The 20,639-nt window shown below is 37.1% G+C and overlaps 1 protein-coding gene and 1 long non-coding RNA gene across 5 annotated transcripts in view; one reads left to right on the top strand and one right to left on the bottom strand.

Annotated features, from left to right (window-relative positions):
• LOC124294501 overlaps positions 1-20,639 on the bottom strand; it is a 90,963-nt gene that overhangs the window by 55,661 nt on the left and 14,663 nt on the right. Inside the window, exon 3 of the long non-coding RNA XR_006904376.1 lies at positions 2,612-3,221. This is a non-coding gene — a long non-coding RNA (uncharacterized LOC124294501). The remainder of the gene's footprint in view (positions 1-2,611; positions 3,222-20,639) is intronic.
• Positions 1-20,639, top strand: part of LOC107226325 (ras-related protein Rab-37) — a 55,461-nt gene that overhangs the window by 21,419 nt on the left and 13,403 nt on the right. The window lies entirely within an intron of this gene.

Here is a 20,639-nt window from a genome sequence, read left to right as displayed (position 1 = left end):
TTTCATCGAAAAGTTTGCAAGTTCAAATCGCGGCTCCATATTCTACAGCCTTCTATCCTTTCAGCCAGAGGGTTGTGATAACAATCGAGAGAAAACTGTGGAAAGCGAAAGCGAAGGGTAGCGGGATTGAGAATTTAACCGGAATGATCTTTGTACCCTCCGAACTGTTCATCCCTAATTCAACCCTTGGCAGGTTTGAAAGTTTAAACGGGCTTGAGGGACGGAGTTCCCAGATTCGGAGTTTGCCGAGCTGACAATTTCAACAATTATTGAAAATTATACGACAAAGGTTATTAACGTACGCATGCATACCTACACTAGCAATTCAGATTTATCGATAATTACGTACCTTGTTACATAATTTCGATCAATTTTTTTTTTACCCTAATTCGTTTTCTTATCAATTTCAATGAAATAAATAATAATGTAAAAAAAAACCCTAATTTCATGTTAAGTTTCAGGGATATTTCCTCACCCCGTTTCTTTTTCCAAATTTCATTATTAAATTTCGTACATTCACTTTTCGACAAAATGTTATTCAAATGAACCCAAATACGTTCTTTCCACGCTAATTAGGTTAAGATTAATTACTTCACTTCCTCGTTTCTCGGTTCGTTTTTCATCTTCAGCAAAAACTCAGTATAACTATATATATATATATATATATATTATATAAATACAGGTATAAATATAGCTAATTGAATATTCGTCACGAGCAAACATCTGGCGGAGCGCGGCGGTTCAAATTTCGAGTAACTTCTCGAACGCTGTTTATTCGTTCCCTAATTAGATATCTACCTGCCTGGCCGCCCGCTCTTCTCGGCCCTTCTCTCTATCCTTCCACCTGCCGTTTACAGTAATTTTCCTTTATGGCACAGGAACCGCAAAGGCATACCCATATACATACTTATAACATCGGGTAGTACATAAAACATATATATTTATATATATATAGTAGCGAAGTTTGTTTAGAGGGTCGTTTTTGCTATCAAAGCCGAACAGAATTCGTTACTTGTGTTATCATGCTGATTATTATTATTATTATTATTATACATACTTTAGAGTATGTTTATACAAAGAACATAATTAATAATCACGGATGGGAAAGCCAAACTCGCTACGTTATTGCAATTTATAAAAAAATCTTTACTTTTTTCTTCCGAATTTTAATTTTTGCCCGGGATATCCGTAAAGTGATGTACAATATACGAAACTCTATGCTCGGGGCGACTTGCAAATAATATCTACACAGCAAAGTTCTCTTTTTGATCATATTTCAGAAGTAAAACTTTGATCTTGAATATTATATTATACGTAAAATACGTAAAATAAACACAGATATGATCTCAACGATAAGCAGGTGAGGCTGCAAAGCCACTTTGATGTAATTTTTCAAATTCTTATGCCGAAAACTCGTCATTTCTTTTTTCTCCCTCTCCCCTCGTCACAAATTGTAATCCAATTTCAAATCGAACTCGAGTGTGCATCGCGTGAATTACAAATCGTTGAAATAAATCGGACGATTCTTCTAATGAACGGGGAGATTTCTGCCTCGATAAATTTTTAGGTAACGGAAAATCGATGTTGTCACATATTCATTTCATTCTGTGGAAAATAATTCTTAACGTTTATGCAATTACTTTTCCATGAGCATGTAGAAGCTTGGAAAATAGGAGTTTGTAAAACGTGTGTCTGTTTTTGTCATTTCAGATGACTTTAGAATAGTAAGAAAGAAAAAAAATTGGTCCAGCAGATTTATTCGATTTGATATTGCGTTTATACCGTACATTTTTTACAATATCAATAAAAAAAATCTCGTTCAAACGAATCGATAATTTACCTACAATACGACTCGCGTGACATTCATATATATATATATATATATGTGTAAGAGTGTATCGTATGGACGGAGAGGAAATATAAGAGTAGCTACCAAGGTATGCGGGTATTGCACCTGACGATCATAAAACGCGTCGGAAAACACAAGGAATATCATATCGCGTCGATATCAATTAAACCCTGCGCAACCAACAGGCTGCATACAAATTATGGATAAAACGAGCCTTCGGAAGACTCGACAAACGAGACGTGACTGCATACGTAAAGTTGAGGATAATACGAGGGGTAATGTTTTCTCGTCTATTAGAGAAAAAAAAAGAATAATATCGAATTCGAATTTTCAACTACAAATTCAGATTCGTGATTAACGATTTTAAAGCACTCAATGTGACCATTTTTTTTTATATTTAACCACTGTAATAGATCCGCCATTGAAAATTTTCAAAGTCTGACCCTGGATTCGTTATCGGTGACCCAAAAAACCTCCGCCTACCAATTTCTACCGAAATCGTAATATTTAAAAAAAATTTTCCACCATATTGGATCGCCATTTTGAATTTCACACCATCCAACAAACCGACGAGTACCAATTTTCATAAAAATCCAAATGTTTTTAGTTTTCCTTCAGTTTATCGAATACGCCAAATTTCAAAGATCGTAGACACAGGTGATCAACGACAAAGCAAAATTTGGATCGTATCATCGTAACCAAGTGACATGAAATTGCGTTTAAGAATAATTATCGTCGATGTATAACATTGGAAAAACTCACCGTGTCCCTTGTCTTCACCCAGTAGTCCAGCTCATGCCTCAGTATTTTAATGTTCAGCCCTGGAAATCCCGCGATCCAAATTGTCCCCGTTTCCGATGATCCGGAATTTTCACCACTCCGAAGCACTTCGCACTCACTACACTCCTAACACCGTAAACGCGAGAAAACTTTCCAACATGTACAAACGGTTGTACGCGAAGCGATGAATTATTCACAAGTAAGTCACACAGTGTCGGAAGAAAACTGATCGAGTTCGAAAATCTCTCTGTGTGAACTTTTGGAACGCGTTGGAAAAAGGAAAATCAACTTCTACCCAACGGCGGCACTTTTCACACGGACAGGTTTCACACTGTTAAACCGCGCACCATGCACGGAACAGCTTCGACGATTGTGATCGTTCTCGAATCCCTTGAAGTTGTCGATTTCTATTCTGGATAGAATCGGGCTGGTCGAACCTCCTCGTCTGTTTACCAGTTCAAGTTGATATTGAATCGTAATTCGCCGGTCCTCCAGCCCTTTATTTACACCGGAACAACAGGGTGCGCCAGTGATCTTCTCTGCTCGTCTATCATATTTACCAACATCGGGCGTAGGTACGTGTATTAGGTAACTGAAACGAGCGTGAAGCGTTAATTAGAACAATGACGGAGTTGATGGTTTTACAGTCGATGATTAATGAACGATGAGTTCGACGATCATGCGGTTAATAATTCGTTCGTAATTGCACGTGGAATTCTGCGGTTACGTTCTTTTTTTCCTTGCGATGCACAGACTCCGATACATCCGAAATAGAAGACATTTAACTCGGTCGGTAAAAACTTTCTATAGCATTCCCTTAAATTAGAGTATTTCGGCGTATAATTAAGTAATGGGTAACCTATTTTTTCCGTTAACAAACAATGCATCCCGAATATCGTAATTGAGTTGCGCTATTTTTTTTTTTTTTTCTTTGTTTTTCATCTCTCTTTTCTGTTCACCGGTACATATATTTCGACCAATCGAAATTTGCTCAGACTTTTTTCCCGAAATGAGAGGAGAAAACAATGTCAAACCTTGCACCGTCATATTCTTCCCCTGACACGTCGAAGCGTAAGATTAAAGATGACGAAACACGCGGGTTACATTATCGTTTGTACGTCGAATTAAATCTCCAACTCGCTCTTCTCGTGTGACTCGGGACGTTTGACAACCGCGCCTTGCAATTAGCCAACAGACAAACCGAGTCCTACATTAGTGTCCACAGGTTCTAATTTCGCAAATAGCGCCGTCCCTTTCATGTGTATTATTATGCCTGTACACGTGGTACATTGCGATTGTCACAGGTGTGAAGTTTCGTTTGAGCTGCAGAAACGGGACGACCACGCCAACCGGGTAACCGGAAATAGGTGACGAGAAATGCCGGCTCTCTGCGAGAGGAGCAGAATTATGTATTCTAGCTTGCCTCGGACCACCCGCACCATGCGCGGATCGTCTTTAAAATATGATACAGCACCGACGACTTTTGCTGCAAAGACGCGGATACTCTGACGTTGTTCTTGTTATTATTGTACAAGGGTGGAAGCATTTACATAGTGAAATTCTAAGTCTGATTTATATTAAAATGCATTACGTGTAACGTATGCATGTATGTATACGCAAGTTTCCAGTGCACACGTAACGTATACATAAATATTGATAAAACACTCAACAATTGCATTGTATAATTATCTAAACGTATCCTCGGTAACGATCGATTTGATTTTTGTACACAAAACAATGCCTGAAATTAGAAATAAGGAGGATTGAACGACTCTGGTTTTTCAACCTCGTTACGTGAATAAAAAAAAGAAGGAGAATTTGTTTTGTTGCATTTTTTTATTTTTTATATTCAATGCAATTTCACTTATTACACAACAGAGTTGAATATAACGCACGGACGGGTGTGTATCGTATACAGTTGCGAATTATTATACAGGTATAGGGGCTAGAGGATCGAGGCGGCGATTGTGCAATAACGGCGAGGCGTGTGCTGGCAAAGTATCGAGTATCGCAAACCATTCCATTGCATCTCGGTTTTACGTAACTTGATATCAAGCACCGTTTCGCTATCCGCATACCGCGTATCTATCACCTGTATATGTATAATTTATACCCACCTAGCTATATACCAACGTTATTTGTATTTCCGCGAAACGGATATTACGGAAGATTGATTTTTACCAAGGTACAATGTTTTTGCTTCGAGGAAACACGTACGTATTATATATACAACATACATTGGAGTGGTCCTTGATAGGGTTGTTTTTAAATTTTTATACTCCCAGGGGCTTAAACGCTTTCAAGTTGATAGAAAAAAAGCTCTCTGTATCAACTCTAAGACAGTCCACTTTTGTGATCGAAGCGTATTATGGAAATAACGTGGGGTAAAGACTTTTTTTGCTCTTTGAAATTTTTTAAGTCGTTGACGAATATACCGAATATAATGGAAAATGGATATTTTTGTAGAGAATTGTGACAAGGTCGCAATATCGACCGAGACTAGGAAATCGAAATTTTCAATTTTCGAGTTTTGTTTTAGTGTTACATCCATCAATACTAGTAGAATAATAATTTTCGACTTTCGTATATTATACGTATAACGAGGTTTTAGAATAATGCAATTACATGAATATATCTTAAATTTTGTAAACTACAAGAAATATGCAATACATTTCACAACACGATTGTTCATTTCGTATCTATACTTGACAGAATAATATAATTCTACATAAATTAAACTTTGATCGTTAATTAACATGTAAACGCTTCATTTCCGAATTTATTTGTTATAGTTTTTTTTATAGAGCGTTCAATTCTCTACAAAAATATGTATTTTTCAGTATCGTCGGTATATTCGTCAACGACTTAAAAAATTTCAAAGAGCAGAAAACGTTTTTCCCACGTTATTTTGACAAGATACTTGGATCAAAAGGCGGACATCTTACCGTTGATGTAGAGAACTCAAATTTTCAAGGATCATTTTTCGAAAGCGTTTAACCCCCTGAAAGCATAAAAATTCAAAAACAACCCTATCAAGGACGTCCCTAATATCCATAATATATGTATATATATATATATATATATGAAAAATTGCAGTTTTTTGGTTCCCAACGAAATAACTTGCTTATATACTACCCTACACATTAATAACATAACGTCATTGACTTGTCGTCGCGGATTCGACCTATTTACGGTTATGCGAATATTCAATGGATATGTATGATATTGTACGTACCATCTATATGCCATGTATATACGAGGTAACGAAACACGGTCCCGAGTCGAGTAAATCGCAGAGTGCACAATGTTTAATGTAAATGGGTTAATTGTGTGTGTACATGTGTAAATGTATGCGTGTATGTGTTCAGAGTATATCGTATATAAACTGGTGAGTTTTGACGCGGTTGCGGAAATTGGATTTCATTGAAAGGCTTCGACACTGATGCTGCGAGGGTGAAGTAGGTAGGTAGGTAGGTACGTTAAACCTTGCGAAGCTGCCGGGTAAATTTTTGCCAATCTATATTGACGAGGAGGCGGCTTAACAGACGTGTTATTTCATCTCGATTGAAATATACGAAGACCGTACGGTTCGGCGTAAAAATTTTTGATTACTCAGGCGAGGAATAACGAAATTCAAAGTTTCTTACGATATCTTGTTAAAATAAAATCGCTTCTGATCGATTATTGGTACGAAAAGAAAAAATTCCAATAAATTTGGAACAACGGAATTTTAATGATTTTCAAATAAAGAATTACACGGCTTATTAATTATAAACGAACAAAATTAAACCCCTTTCCATTAAAATTGACAGTACGATTTTACTAAAAGTTTTAACAGCAAAACTCGCATTATTTACTCGAATTTGCGGTTTGTAATCTATTTTTTACGTTGAAAAGAAATTCTTTCATTATAAAAACCGTGCTGCTAATTCTATTGACTTGCTCTCCTTGCTATTTCGTCGTTAAATAAATTTTTTCACTGGACTGTACCACCCAATACATCCTTAAACATTGGTTATAGATTACGGATTATGGATGATTGATTACACGTGTAGGTAATGGAATCGTTGTTAAAGCCTGAACCGAGGTAAAAACGATCTATAACCGCTGGATTTTTCGAAGTAGGGAAAAACCACACGCACGAACGTTTGAAGGAAACTCGCAAATACATTATAAACTCATGTATACAATAAATAATACAAGGCCGGTTCTGGATACAGATTCCTGTTACCGACACACTTATCGACACTTACTCAGAGTCAAACCCTTCTCCGCAATCACGTCACTCGGTAAGTGTCGGTAAGTGTGCCAGTAGTGGGAATCTGTATCCAGAACCGACCCTGCATTACTATTTATACGTATGTTTTAATGCTAACAAAATAATAATCTTTCTACTTAAACACCGCTAATTTTTTCAAATTACCTTTACGTTTAAGTATATATATATATAAATCACATTCATCGTCAATACACACGAATTAGGCTTGCCAATTTTTTAGCAAGCCTTCGTATATAGTAGACGGTAAATTTGCAATTTTATATATATTTATACATATATATATATATATATATACATATATGCCTGAACGCGATAGGGCGAACACGTGCGAAACAGGGAGCCGTTTATCCGGGTGATTTTGGCTCGTGGAACCCGTTTCAAAGAAGCTGGGTAAACGCGAATCGTCGGCGAATTTATCCGCCGCCACTGTGCAAAGCCCGAGTAAAATACCCACCCTTATGCACGTGTAATATAAATACATACGTATATACATACATGTACTACATGTGTACGTGTTTGCAAATTCCGGGCCATCGAGTTCGCGGGCTAAATTACCAAAGCCACCGCCGAATCCCGTGAAAAGTCTAACTGTATATATTTTACGTATTTACCTACAGACCTATTTACGCGTCTATCTGAGGTGTGTATGTATCACGTACCTCTAGGTCTAGGTACACATATACAAATGCCGTAGGACGACCGAATCTTTGCACGCCTCTTCAGGTATCACTCGAAGTATATTTTTATAGGGATATTTGCACGCTGCACCAATTAAACGTCCCGTTATTTAATCATTCGCGCATATTTTCTTATCGGTATATATTTATTGCAATAGCAATAATGTTCAAAAAAATCTGTAACGGCGAGGTTTTAGCGGGCATTAGTGCTACTGTTTGAAAAAAAATACACATCATCGTACCGGGCAATATAGACGAATTGCGAAATCAGACTTTATTTTTTATTTCTAGAGTGTGCAATTCGTCTAGATTACCTGTTACGATGATGTGAATTTTTCTTCATACAGTAGTACTAATGCCCACTAGAACCTCGCAGTTACAGATTTTTCTAAACATTATTACCATCACAATAAAATATATACCGAGAAAAAAAGTTTTTCCCATGTTATTTCCATAAGAAACTCCGATGACAAAGCGAACGATCTTAGAGTTGAGGTAAAAATCAGAAAAAATTAGGCCATTGTTATTGAATTATTTGAAGTTGATTTGGGCAGGGTGGGGCGAAAAAAATCCCGTCAGCACCCCAAATAAGGACAATCCTAACATACACACATGTACAATGCAGGGCGAAAAAGACAGCTTTAACGGAGGTGTAATAAAGACACAAGCGAGTAAAATAAGCCTCCGATATACCCATAAAAAGGCGAAAACGAGGGAGGCTCGGAATCAGGGTCGAGGGTTAAAGAGGCGTTGATTCATTCCATCGCCCTCTATCCCTTACGATGTACGCGCTATGGCGCAAGACATTTCGCATACGTACGTGCATTATACACACGTACTTATACGTGCATGAAAGCTCGGCGTGTTGCCGGTGTAAAAATAATCCCCTATAAATAGCACGGGGGTCAAGGGGTGACGTTGCGGGAGTTTCCTCGTCCAACAATAGCGATACATGCATCGTAAAAATATGTGGGTAATTTACGATATTGTGTCGCCGCCCACCTGAATTTAAGCCCAAGGGGCGCGCTAACGAATTCAATTAACCCCGCTAATTACGAGCCAAGCTCGCGAAAACGAGAGAAAGGGGTGCAAAGTTTATCCGCGTCGACCAATTTTCATTCGGTTTTCAAATTCCCGCGGCATCCTTCGCGGGGAAAAGTTTACGTATACATCTACAAATATCAAGATCCACGAATCACGAAAGCAAAAAAGGGCTTGACGGCCCTATTCTACACATAATTTTGAAAAAAAAAAACACCATGATACACTTTCATTTGACGCAGAAATGAAGATATAGGACGGATTCTACAAAATCGTAATGGTATAAAATTCGTAGAATTCAACGTCGAAATCGACCAGCACATCCCCTTGAGTAGAAATTAAATATTTTATAGAATTCGATGAAAATTTTGCATTGATATAATTTGAAAAATATATTATACGATTGTTTTTCTTTAAATCGACCGGATGAATTAAGTTGAAGAGAAAACTTCATTCCGATCGCCAGACGAACGAAAAAATCTGATTTTCCGCATTTTGAGAAATAATCAGACAAAAGTTCATGTTTAATTTGAACATAATTTTACCTCGGATTGAATGTAGGGATTTTGTCAAAAAATATATATTTACATATATTGTTAGTGTTATATTACGTAACTTCTTTCTCTGCAAGTGTACGCGGTAATTATTCATAAAAATTGCCGGGGGATTGAATTTCGTACAACGGGAATCGGGAAATTCACGGAAATATTAATCCTGACTAATAATGATAAGCCAGACTGATTGGCCGCCTTGCTTATATGCTTATCCCGTTACGCAATCCTTGCAGAGGGTCCGAAGGCACTACGAAAAATTTCGTTTTCATTAATATATTTATCGAGAAATTGTAATAAATTACAATAACGTTTACATCAACCTAAATAACGGCACATAATTATCACTGAAAATGTTGAAGAGAGAAGTGTAAGGTATACCAAAAAAAAGAATTTTTTTTTCAAACGAGCATCAAAATTTTGACAAAGAATCTCAAATAGAATATCTCAGCCAAATATGACCTTTTAATATTGATATTCGGAGGTGCCTGTTACATCTCTCTCTAATTGTTTAAAGGTTTATTACTGTTTTTTTTTTTTTTTTCGTTTTCTATTTTCAACTTTGTATGTACGTTTCGACTTTCCTCTTTTACGCGCGAGCTGTTTTCGGTATATATTTACGACGAAACAATTCTCACGTACAAATATGTGGGCAAGCAAAAAGAGCGACAAACAGCGTGCACGCAGCACACATAGGAGGGACGAGTAAAGGATAGAAGCTTGAAAATTGAAATGGTTAATCCCAGCGTGGCTTTGCAAAACCGATTAGCGTAGCGCGTCGCTCTCGTGCGAATTTGCGACGGACGAAACTCCATTAAAAATTAATTACACGCGCGGTATATAGAACGTATATTTATAGATTTGCGTAGCTATGTATATTTTATACGTACACATGGACGCGTATATAATAAATAAGCGCAAATTCAAGCTTGCGTATTTAAACCCGCGAATATATGTCCTGCAAACTTGCATACACTTGCAACTTTCGGTTAGTACGCAATATTTTTTACAACTCTACGGTAAGCCTCAAAGTTTCTCTGCTGTTTTATCTACAATATAATCAAATTCGTCCTGACGTTTTAATCCGCAAGCGTTGTACAACGCTTGCAAAGCCTTACCAATTAACCCTTTCGGTCACACGGCTAAGTATTTTTGCCACCTATTTTATATCCATTTTTCGTATATTTAGAGAACTTTGAAAACATATTTTTTTGTGATTTTTTTGCTATTTCTGACAGTATACGAATAGGTTTTATAGTGAATAGTCGAGAGTAATTGTTGCGACATAATGTAAATTATTATTGTTGAAAATAAATTGATTGAAAAAAATCGTGAAAATTGAAGGGATAATTAATTTATTTATTTCCGAAATCAGCGACTCCAGAAAACCATGGAATATTATCTTGTTATAAAATTTTACCCGTCAGAATAACGTGCGATTCGAAAGATTAACAAGGCTCCGAAGTACGTATGATTTAATATTTTCAACGTACACACTTTTTTTTATCAAGATATTATTTTCACAGCTGCATAAAAACGATCGAATCCAACGATACATTTTTTCAATCGTTGTACGTACGGTACAGAATTCGAGTCCGATAAGCCATATAACTGTTATTCTTCAATTTTAGAAGATGACTATTCTATGACAAAGACAGTTATCCGTTAGGGATAGATTAATCCGGTCGTTGATCGATAACAACGAGACAACCATAACAACATTCTGATCAACCTGGTTCTTCTAATTAGTAATGAGTGAGAGCCGAATATCGAACGACGCACCGTCTCTCGGCCGGCTCGATCGATCATCGATTAATCTTAATTGGTAAAGTTCACTCCTTATCCCAGTTACCGCAATATGTAGGTAGGTGCATACCTATGCTATCATACAATACGTATCGCACGTAGGTCTATACATACGTGTACATACATCGTGCATCTGCAATGCCGAATGACACAAATATCCAGTCACCGGAATCAATTGATTATATATCAAGATCACTCGTCATCATAATTATCACAATCGATACAATTTACCGAACGAGGCTGAAGCTAGCAGCCAGAATTAGCAGCCAAACGTTCTAATGTTCGATTGAATAACTTGACAAAGTTGGGAAATCACAGTTTTGCGAAACACTTTGAAACCCCAAGTACCTACTTGTATGAAATATATATGAGGACAATACTAAACTGAATTTTTCTAATTATAAAAAAGTTTAAAAGTTTGGCTACTAACTCTGGCCGCTGGCTTCGGCTTCATTTTTCCGTACACCGATGAAATTTGTTTGCAACTAAGTTTCAACCATCAATGCTGAATATAAATGAATAAGAAAATTCCTTTCACCTGTATATTTATAACACTTTCATTCGAAAATTCGAACAAGGGATTAATGATGTATCCGGAGAGAGAAAAAATTGATGAAAAAGTTTCAGATTAAACGAACGAAACGATAAATTGAAGAACATCCTCCCCCCCCCCTGCTCCACGGTGTTTTACAATTTATATTACACACACGCTCACACATATAATGCGAGGTAATGCGGAATAAATATGAGCACAGCTGTCGCGAGAGGTAGGGTAGGTGAGTGAAGAGACGTATAAATATATACATCGTTGTACACACACACGCATATATTTCGTAGCGATATTTTAGATAGTACAAAAAGGCGTTGACGTGACTCGAAACCGAGAGAAAAAAGTCACCGAATCAACTGAAATGTAAATATTTATTTGCCTCAACTCGAGATCCATCGGTTCAACAAAATGTTCAGTCGAATCAAACAAATATCACTTGATTGAGACAATCCTTTCCATCCGTGTACGTATATAGCATAATACGAAGCCAATGCGTAAACGCATACCTTCGTGCCTATGTTAATTATACGGTACACACGTACGAAGTAAACGATGTAGAGCGCGTAGGAACTCGACACTTGTACAGATATTTCGCGATAGTGTGTAATAATAAAAACTGTACGTAAGCTGACATAGGTACGTACACTTGGGGAGAATGAATCTGAGACTGTTAATTTTTTACACTGGACAGTTACGTTGGCAACATTAGACTTTACATTGGAATTGACGTGCCGATCCAACAAGTCATTATCTTCGCGGTATTCTAAGGTTAGATTCGACGGTAATGGGTTGTGTTATATTTGTCGAGATTGAGTTCGTTTCGCGATCGGCCGACTGTGGCGCTGCAGGTTTCCCTGCGTTGCCAACGTAACTGTCTAGTGGAAAAAATTAACCGTCTCAGATTCATTGTTCCCACGTGTACCTTACAGGCGAAGCAGAATTAACGCGCACGAGTGTGACTGTGTGTATAGGCGCGTTATAATTACATACGAATCACGTGCGGATAATAATTACCCGACGACCTTAATAGATTCCTCTTGCGGCTCCGATCATTATCATCATCATCGTCCTCTTCGTTTCTGTAAGAGCAAGTTTCACGATCAGAATCACGTAGAGAGAGAGAGAGAGAGAGAGAGTCTCAGCGTGATGATCTTTACGATTATGGGCCTCCGGCTGGTGCTCCCGGACCGATTCACATCCGATCTCTGGACCGCGGCCTTATAGGCATACGAATCTCTGTAAGGTAGGTTTTACCTTTCCGAGCCCCTCGCTGAATCGACTATTCGACCCACGTTCTCTGCGTCTGTTTTTTACCTATACGGCTAACTATGGTTATTGATGAAATTATCGAGCCTCTGATACTCGGCGCGTATTCGTGTCAATTTAGAGATTATTTACCGTGCGGTAGATACGCTATATGCATATACATATTTAGTATTATGTTCTATGTGTGCTGATATATATATATGTATTAATCAAATAACATACGGGATGATCATTTTCTCAATGTCATAATATAGTTTCACGAACTTGTTCTGTAGCGGAGAATTCATAAAGTTTGCAAGTGACATTTTTTTAAGTTTTAAAAATTTTTTAAATCTCTTATTTTTCTTCCTATTTTTGTTGCTCGTTCTTTCTTCTTCTTTTTAGTACCTATAAACACTATCTTCCACGTGTCTATAAATATTAAATTTTTCCGGGCATCGAGAAATCGGTGGTAGGCCTGCGTAATAATGATAACAATTCGATTGAATTCTTCAAACTTGTATAAATAACGTAGGTACTGTTTCGTTCTCTTTATTGTTTCCCTCGCCACATGAAATTTTAAAAACCGTTCGGCCGTTTAGTCGTTTATGCCGCGAACATAAAATGCACCGATCGTCTGACGAATACAAATTTACTTGACCTTTATCGAATGATTCTTTGATTCTACAAACGCAAACGTGACGGAAACAATTTTCTGTTGTTTCATTATAGGCGAAAATACTGTCTCGTTACTTCTACAAAGTATTGATAAATAATTTCTTTAAATCGATCCGTATATACGTAGCTGTATTAATTTCGAGTAAAATTTTCGCACACAATCTCACACGGTTTGCATTTATAAGTATGATGCGTATATTATTTTTTTCTTATTTTTCCACCAACACTGTATAATATATTTGTAATCAATGTGAATATTGCCGAAAACAGGGCGATTAGGTTGAGAAGAAAACGATCAAAAAATCTATCCAATTATCGAAACACCTCATTTCATTCCGGTTCAAACACGTGTATTAACGATGATGTACGGATTGTATGATAAACGATGCGACGATGATTCTTCCGCATTATTATAATTCAAGCGGTAAATATCGGTAGACGTTTACTTTCTAAAAATTGTCAGTTATACCCTGTGATCGATGATGCGTTAATTGATGCCAATAACGTGTTATACGCGTTACCGGAGATGCGGCACGTGGCAGACGTCAAGTTTTACACCGACGTGACGTATGCGTGGAAGTTGGGTGAAATTTGTACTTTGCAAAGTGGCTCGCGTTTACCCCAGCTGCGTGACGTAGGCAGCGTAACTCGACTACCCTACGCTAAGCCCTCGTCATGTTTAATTAATATAATTCGAAACTAGAGAGAGAGAGAGAGAGAGAGAGAGAGTAAGAGTCGCAATAATTGAGTTACAAGTTTGCATACGGTAATTAAATTCAACGCATGCCGGGATCTTCCGCGATTTCGTCTCTGCACGCTGTCCTATAAAATGTATGTTATTATTTAGGAGTCGGATAAATTGTGCGTATTAAAGATTACAAAATATGTAAAATGTAAATATCATATAGGCTTATGAAAAAACAAATATGGAGTAAAAAATAACAGCTGTCGTCGAATAGGTGATATTTTTTACTCCATACGTTTTTTTCATTAGTCTGTGTTATACGTAAGTATTTTTTAATTTTTAATACATATTTATCCGCGCTCTAATTATTAAACACTACGTACAATGTATAAGTTTCAAAGTGTATATTAAACGGTTATACGTTTTTACAGCTCTATGTTCGAAGTGTAGGATATAAGAAAAGTAAGAGGACGGAGAAGAAAAAGGACGTGGTTTTTTGGTCGGATAGCATCGATAATGCGTATACTTATAATATATATGGGGCGTTCTACGTCAACTCAGCAAACGGTTGACCCTGACACTCTTTAATTTCATTCAACTCAAAAATACCCAAATTGATTTTTACGAAACAAGAAAAAAAACATTTGGTCACCGAAATGAGATATTTCCGTCTTTTTCTGTATTCATAATCGTTAAAGATCTATCATATTACATATCGCATCTCCGATTTATTTATTCATATTTTTTTATTGCTTCTCTGGTTCTAAAATATACTCGCGATTTGTTTCAAAATTTTTATAATAAATTCTCAACAGGTATAAAGATAGAAAAAAATGAGGTCCCACTTTGAAAGCTTTTCCGAGGTCGTAACATAACGTAGGAAAAATCCTTGGTGCAGAGATTAAAAAATGTCACGGTCGACCGCTTACTGAGTTGGCATGGAATGCCCCATATGTACATATGCACAATATATTTACCTGTGTGCTATCGTTTACAAATATCCGCAGTGCAGGCGACGCGAAACGATTGGATTGTGCCAATTTTGGCGCACCTATTTCCCTTAATTCAACAGCCGACATTTATACACAATATATGTATAGGTATGTAAATTGTAACGAATTACCTGCATCAGAATCTCGACGCTAATTTGGAAGATCCTTATTACGCCCCTCGAAATTCCGGTGGTTATTTTTCAACGTTTATCCCACCCTTCAAACGGAAACCAAATATGAAGAAGATAAGAAAAAAAAATGTAATCAGGATCTTTTTTATCGAATTAACGTCGCTATGTATTTTCTGAAATATATTATAACTCAAACTTGTGAATCTCCATTATCTTCATTATTATTATTGTAATTATTATGAATATTGTACAGAAGCCGTATAAATTTGTGGAATATCGAACACCTGTGATTAACAATTAACATCCTTGCAGCAGTTTTTAATCCCGACGGTGAAATTATACGAAAATTAAAAAAGAGATTCGTAGATATTGTTATTACAATTTAGCCCCACGGACGAATTGATACGGTGCAATTTAATATCGCGAGGATTTCGTCGAAGGGTTGATGACGAATATAACGTTGATCGTCACGCCCTGCAGCGAATAATCTCGTTTGAAGGATTATTTTTGTACCCTGTTATAACGGATAATACGCAGCTGAGACCGCTTCGGGGATTTTTCTCATATTCCATTATTTTCCACCGTTTCAAAATGTCACGTTTCGTTATTCGGAGTGAGGCCCCCCTCGCCCCTCGCTTCAACATCCCCAATGATAAGTGTAAGGTACCTAAAACGGTAACAAATCTTACTCAAATTATAAAGCGTAACACGGTATGCGGGCATATCAGGTATAATAAATCGGATTAGACAGATTTCATAAGTCAAACCCTAATTATGTATATGTATAATATTATGTACAGAGTGCACATTTACTATACGTACAGTATATCGATAAATCGTCGCTGTTGTTGCGCATACGTATATACGATATCGGAGAATAATTTATTGACGAAATTCGAAGGTATGAAAACTTGGCTAGAAAATCTTTACCATCGTCGTTCACAAACGAATCTGAACCGTAAATTCGTTGACTAACGAGTCAACGTGTTTCTTGAATTGATTGAAATAACCGCAGAATATTTATAATGTACATGTACAACACAAGAACAATAAATACTGTTCAACGATCGATAACTTTGAGATTTTGAAAATAACTTCAGTCTTGAAAAAAGACGTCGTGAGTTCAGATTCATCGTTAACCAGTTCACCTTGAAATGAAAATATTGACTCAAAATCCCTTGATTTGATTTGAAAAAAAAAAAAAAACACTTTTTGGACTATTTTGACAAGTTTTGGACATGTTTGAGAAATTGAGTTTCTTCTTCTTCAAAACTTACGTTTTTCTCGCAATTTCAGAATAATTCTAAAAAATAAATAGCGGCAATCGATTTTTCACAAAATTTCACACCTACGTCATATACTTGACAATTGTTCAATATCCAGTGATATATCGAGAAAATCGTAATAAAAAAAACAACAACAAAAATCCGAATTATACACGCCAGTGTCGGAAGAAAAAAACAAATGGCTTGAATATCGCTTCAAATTCAATTCTCGTCCGACGGTGGAGGTGGTCTAGCGGCTAGAGTGCGAGGTTTGTAAGGCTTGGGTTCGCGAGGCTTACGAGAAGTGCGCGGGTTCGAGTCCCTTGCCTCTTTCAAAGTCGGTCGGTCGATCGGAGCTTCTCTCCGTCTCGGTGTTTTTAACACTCTAACTACCAGTCCACGTTGTCCCGTGAGAATATCGGGTAAAAAAAAAGGGCTAGTAAAAAAAAAAAAAAAGAAAAGGTCAGACGAAAATAAATATCACCACGAAGAAAAAAAGGGGCTCACCCAGAGTAAACGCCCGGATAATTCGCCCTCTCCACGCGTAATTACAGAAAAAAAAAATCAAAAAAAAAATCACCACCACACGTGATGCTCCACACGATGATGAATAGCCATTGCGGAGGATAGCGTTTCACGGGCCAAAGATCGTTCTGATCCAAAGCCCTGCTAACCGATGAACAACGCATGTCATAGTTACTCTGAGTGTGAAAAATTCCTTTTTTTCGTTTTTTTTTTTTTTTAATTATATCCTTTTACCATCTTATCTCGACTTTTCACGCTTTTTTTTTTGTTCTGCTGTTATTTATACATTATAACTTACATCGAGAGGAATATTCTGTCGTAAAGTATGAACGAATCATTATAGTTCTCATTTAATTACACAATTAAGAGAAATAAATATTTGAAAAAACGCGTAATATAACGTAAAATGCAACAGGCGAAAGATTACAATTTGAAAGATGAGGATAATATCTTGCTAAAATTTCATAACATTATTACACCGGTCACAGATTTTTTCAAGCATTATAATATATGATTACTAGCCAGGATATGAGAGAAAAAAAATCGACTTTTGTAAGAAAAACTTGGTTTAAATTGAAATTGTCGCAAGTGCAGCCAATGCGATAACGATGAGAATTAATATACAACAAGAACCGAACAAATCAAGGATAGTGAAGAAAAAGAAAAAAGAAAACGAGAATCAGTCGAAAAATAACTTGGGCTAGATAACCGCATATACATATACATATACATATAATATAAGTATCGTAACCTGCAGCATACGCCGCGGTATAAGGTTTATGTACATTCATTGTGTTATTATTAATTATACATACATTATACGTACATATATAATAGCTTCGTGTGCCGGCGATAACTGTTATACACACGGAGAGGAATAGACAGAGAATAATAGAGAGATGCTGAGAGATAGATAGACAGAGAGAGAGAGAGAGAGAGAGACAGATGGATCGATTAACGTTTGACAAGGGTGCGCCAAGGACACTTTCATTACGGTCCACAAACGGCCGACCACTTTGCTCTGATTCTGCGGGTTATATATGCACCTATATGTATGTACATTATGTACACACAACACACCTCTACGCACGGATGGATATGTACACAATCCGTGTGCAGACATCGTTACAGTACCAGCCATCAGCTTTGCAACTTGCAGCCATGCAGACTAAAGTGAGTGTACCAGTTATCGACCCTGTCCCAATTATTGATAATTTTTGGTTGTACATGTTTGATCCTTAGTTCTAAAATTACAAAAGAGTAAATTTGTAGTGTCTAACCCTCTGGCAGCTGGTTTTCATCATCGAGAAATTCACAATTTGTGCCGTAAGATTATAATTTTAGAAAAGAAAAGGGTCAATAATTGGGTATAAACGTGTCGATAACTGCTACACTCACCTTACATATTGTGACATCGTCCTTTGCCCTCTCCTCTTGTCCTTCCGCCAATGTCCATCTAGTTCTTCGACAAGGCGATATACTACCAAGGCAAAGCGATATCCACTCGAAGAATCAAGTCGCTTCCCTGCCCCGTTAAGCGCATCCCCAATGCAGATGATTTTACATATCCTGAGGTGAATATACATGGACGGAGCACTTTTTTTTTAGTTAGATCTACAGCAATTAAGTGGCAAGACTTACAAATCCGATAAGAGAGAGAGAGAGAGAGAGAGAGAGAGAGAGTTACAAAACCAATAGTAAGAGTTACAACATGCTGAAGTACCACATAGATTTACCACAATTGATGTAGATTTGTCTCGAAAAGAGTGGATTACAAATATTCACCATGACAGATCGATGTAAAATCTACATTAGGTACATTATTTTCCCTTTAACGAGCTGTGTTTCAAACATCATGGGATAAAACCGAGAACCATTTGCCGCGAGAAAAGATCGACGACAATGGATCCATCTTTTCTTCCTTCGTTCTGGAGAGTCAAATAAATTGATGCAGCATCACCTGACAATGTTACGCGTGTTACAAGTGTCCGCATCCCATCGATAAAATGTTAATTTAATAAAAAGTTAATGTATCTATCTCATCTTTAATAATATGTTTGAATCGATGTTTCTTGAGGACTCGATGCGGACGAAATTGAAGCCTCCCAACTATTCCCATCGTACGATTGATCATCTCTACATTGTGGAGTATGAAAAGTTTAACTATTGCCATTAATCAATCGCATTTTTTCGATGGAGGTGAAAAAATCGTTCACAATCATCTCATGCGGGATGTTAACAAGGCGATGAAGCTCGGAATGAATTTTTACGAATCTCACGGCTCGCTGCAGTGGAAGCTTCTTGCAAATTGAACATTCGGTGGTTTAAGATTACTTAGGTATTGCTTAATGCGGTATCGTTTAAGAACTAACTCGCCCGCCTAGCCCAAATACCATGACACGGGAATTCATATTATAACGGAAAGTATTTATTAACGAATAGTAGACTCTTTCGTTGTTTTATACATCACGCGTCTCATTATAAACTGACGCAGTTTGGCGTCGGCCATAGAGAGTTCGTCATTTGGAGAGGATGTCTCATACGCACGCTTATGTCTAACTTGTCCATCGGACCTTAGTCTAACTGTTTTAAATTTATGGATGGCATTATGTAATTTCACTTTTCACATTTCCCACCGCCATCCAAGCATTTTGACTGATTTCAAAAGTTTAGTCAACCAATCGGAATGCTTGGATGGCGGTGGGAAATGTGAAAAATGAAACTGCACAATCGACCCAGATGTTACAACATTCACGTGACGTGTATTTCTGGAAATCCTCGTACATACATTATATTCAAATCACCAAAATTATACGCTCAAAGCGATGTCAATTGTCACACATTGACGTAATATTGACACACGTGCAGCCCTGTTTACCGCAAAGCCACGGAAACTGTTTGATCAATTAGCGAAATGCATAACGGACGTTTGTAACCTGCGTAGGTATGTATGTAGGTAGGTATGTATATCAGAGCCGGTGATGACAGGATCGACAGGAACGTTCGGTGCAGAGCAACCGTTATATTGTTGCGATTGAAATTTTGATAACGTATTTTGCGGTCGTCGGGAAAATAATATATACATGCACACATACATATATATATATTGTATATATATGTACAGGGGTACTCGTTAAATATTTAGGTGTTCGGAAATCACCGTTAATCGACAAGTGAAACTTTAACTACCAATCAAAAGTACATGTGTACATTGTATATTGTATATACGTCGATTCCCTGGAGCAACGGCTGCACATGGCACGAAGTTCCGCAGAGCGGCGAAGTAAATTATTCAACGGTGAAGAAAACAAAAATGAAAAAAAATCGACTCTTACGTACAAACCGTATAATCGCAATGCCACTTTTGATTCATTTATTCAACTGTGTGTATACATTGTTGCTTTTGGAAAGTAGATTCGGCATCTGCAAGGTTCCCATATTGAATCAGTTTCTTAGCCTTACATCGATCTAAATTCTAAGAAAAAAAAAAAAAACTCGTAAACTTGAAATACATGTCTTGATAGAAATCGTCGTTAGCTTGTATAGGCATCGTACCCAATGCGATGTCTCGTTATTTGAAGTACA

This window comes from Neodiprion lecontei, chromosome 5 (assembly GCF_021901455.1).
Source record: "Neodiprion lecontei isolate iyNeoLeco1 chromosome 5, iyNeoLeco1.1, whole genome shotgun sequence".
Classification (NCBI taxonomy): Eukaryota; Metazoa; Arthropoda; class Insecta; order Hymenoptera; family Diprionidae; genus Neodiprion; species Neodiprion lecontei.
This window is presented reverse-complemented; position numbering and strand designations above follow the sequence as displayed.